This window comes from Pygoscelis adeliae, unplaced genomic scaffold (assembly GCF_000699105.1).
Source record: "Pygoscelis adeliae isolate BGI_AS28 unplaced genomic scaffold, ASM69910v1 Scaffold67, whole genome shotgun sequence".
Taxonomy (NCBI): domain Eukaryota; kingdom Metazoa; phylum Chordata; class Aves; order Sphenisciformes; family Spheniscidae; genus Pygoscelis; species Pygoscelis adeliae.
Window position 1 is genome coordinate 3,690,590 of NW_008825271.1, and position 3,111 is coordinate 3,693,700.

At 37.4% G+C, this 3,111-nt stretch overlaps 1 long non-coding RNA gene across 1 annotated transcript in view; it reads right to left on the reverse strand.

The window, feature by feature from the left end:
• The window catches only part of LOC103921763, a 28,038-nt gene that overhangs the window by 5,189 nt on the left and 19,738 nt on the right, over positions 1–3,111 (reverse strand). Inside the window, exon 2 of the long non-coding RNA XR_663861.1 lies at positions 2,070–2,110. This is a non-coding gene — a long non-coding RNA (uncharacterized LOC103921763). The remainder of the gene's footprint in view (positions 1–2,069; positions 2,111–3,111) is intronic.

The following is a 3,111-nucleotide window of genomic DNA, read 5'->3' on the forward strand; positions in this document are numbered from 1 at the left end:
TAGGAAGCTCCCAAGCAAAACAAAACAAAAATGAAAAACAAACAAAACCCACAGCCAAAAATGGCTGCAAAACTGCCAAATGGGAAGCCACAGCCTCAGAGTGTATACAAGCTGTTACACATCCTTCATTCAGCCACATATTTGCTTAGGACAGAATGAGAATGGAACAAGCTTGCAGGTTCTTCCAAAGTTTTAGGGCAGCAAACTTGTTTCTGTAGCCCTGCTCCTTTATGCCACCCTATTCTGGAAGAGTGGAGAAGGAAGCGAAAACATCGTTCCCCTTTGTCTCACTACTGCAGCACTTGGCTTGCCTCTTTTTACTTTCTTTGGCATTCTTGTGCATGTTGCTGTGCTGGCGTCAACGGAAATAGTTTCACTGATTTCAGTGGGAGCTGGATTTAGTCGTGTGTCCTGGCCTGAGACCATCATTAAAAATCCAGGGGTAACTTTTGAAGAGTTGAGATTAAAAAATTACTTTTTAATGTACTCCCGAGCATATCTCATGTTCACATCCTTGCTTTCTTCAAGCACGTTGGGCTCACTTTTCTGAATTCTACTGAGCTAGAGTTGTAGTCAGGGTGGCTGAAAGGAAAATAAACCCTCTTCCTCTTTGGCCACAAGACAGGGAGAGACTTACCAATACAAAGTCGTATAAAGCATTGTCCACAGGTTGGAAAGTTGAAACCCTGCACATACCTATCATGTTTCTTGAAAATTAGAGATAAACAGCACGCAGAGCTGTGATTAAGAAATAAAGATAGATTTCTAACTCTGTTGGGGAAATACACTTTTCCAGAGAATACCATACTTTGTCCAGATTAATGGCAAGTGGGGTTAGGAATTATTCAGGGTCCATTTTTAATTTAGGTCTATCCAGAGGTATGGTTACTGGCATGCAAAGAACTATGCTGTCATTTACTATGCCTTGATATGTGCATGGAGTTTTTTTCTAGCTTATCATCTGAATAATTCACATAATACTTATATTTCATCATAGTTATTTACATATTAATATTACTAAGTATAATGTTATAACATATGAGCCAGGGCTTCTTGACAAAATTGGTTTTTTACTTGATTATGCCTCAAAACAAGGTATCACTTGCTACTATACTTTCAAAAACATAGGTAACAATTGCTTAATGATCTTTTAAATGGTTTCTCAGTTAGACGAGGTAGTGGGGCTTAGGCAGTCTGAATCAACTTCTGACTCCACCACAAAGGGCCCTCTGTGATCTGGTGCCCTCTGTTTTCCGGTTTCCTATCTATGGCAGCACCAGCACAGATAAAGTGCTGCATTTTAACTACAGCATCATGTAGACTTGCTCTGAATAAAGCTTTCATGATCCCTTTTGACGACCTCCAACCTAATCCATACTAATAAGCCCCTGACTAGTAGGTCCAGGAGAAACAAATCAGTAGCACATATACTAATTTATTTTTCCCCATAGCAGAATCCTCAGGGTTGTTTCATTAATATGAAATTGAAATCATGGACAGAAAGGAAATAAAAAGCGGAAGAAAGAAACAGCATAAAATACTTCAGAAGATGCAGCTAAAGAAATTCTCTGCTTGGAAATATCATGAGCAGGGAAAGCGAACCAGGAGTTAAACGATGAAATCAGGGAAGAAGAGTTTGGACTTTCATTCAAGATTTATAAACAATTTTTTGTTTTCCAAAATGAGCCCGGTGCATGAGTCTAATCCTGTTCCCAGTATAGTCAATGAGCAGTTAGTGCAGATTTCTACTAAAATAGAATAATCTTCTGTTTTGTCGAGTGAACTAAAAATTGGGCATGTTCTTTAGAGATGGATCACATCTGTGTACAAATGCATTAGTGCATAAATAAGAAAATGTTAGTAACTGGCAAGAAGGAACAGCCCATCAGCAAAGCAAAAAGATGGTCCAAAGTGAAGTAAAAAAGAAAAAGAGTGAGAAAGAAATTACAGCCCCCCAAAAGCCTGCTAGCTACTTTGTTTTCACATATCAAGTTAACCAGTTACTAAAAACAAAGATGTAGCAATCTTACAATATTATGGTTCTCAAAAAATAGGAAAAGTAGACTTACATCTCTTGATTGCTGCTCTTATGGACGACAAGGGTCCTTGGCTTAATGAAGAAAAAAAAAAAAATTACAATGGGGTTAATGTCTCAAAGAGAAAACAACTAAGTAACATCACGCAGAAATTCCCCGTATATTGTAAAGGGTTTGCCAAGTGCGTTTTTCCCCTAGGTTGTTATCTTACAGAAACTTGTCCAAAACTCCTGGAGTATACAACCATACCCAACCCCTTCTAATGAAAACCAGGTTACAGCTTAGCTGCAAGATTCTGCAAAGATAGAAAGCCAATTATTATAACCATTTTTTCCTCTCGATTCTGTGTTGAAGTTCACGTTCTGTCTCATTTGACAGAAAAACTTGGAGAAGAGCCCATGTGGGTGTGCATATTCTCAGATTATAAGCATTTAATGACTTAACATTCTTGTAAATAAATAAAACTTCCACAGCCGAGTAAAAACCTACAGACCCTTTGCTAAATATTTTTAACAATTACTTAACAACTTATCTTCCCTTTCAGTTGAGATCACATTTTTCAGTAATAACTTGGTGGGTGGGGTTAGACAGGAAGACAACATGACCAAAAATTTGTTGATACACAAGGACAGAAAAACGTTTCCTTTTGACAACTCATCTGTTTTCTTGGTAAGACTAAGGTTTCTGATGCCCCTCTTCTGAAGCTCTTATTTAACAGATATAGCAGTCCTTGCTATTTTTGCAGGTAAAAATAAAAACTGACTTGGGATTATCATTTTCAGAAAGTGTTGCTAACTTGAAGAACATGTTATTAATAACCTGCCACTTGTGCAAAGCTACAGAAGAAATTGAAAAAACCCACACACAACTACTTCAGAAAAGGACTTTTCTGCTTTTTTTCTTTTTTTTTTAAACACAACAGCTAAAGAATGCTTGCTGGTGAGAAGCCTCTGGAAGTGCTGAATAGTCTTTTTAAAGGCTGAAAATAAATAGAATATATCTGGTTCAAATTAATACAATATCTTAATTACAACAGAAAGGCATACTAACGAAGTCTTTTCCGGAAGCCTTCCAC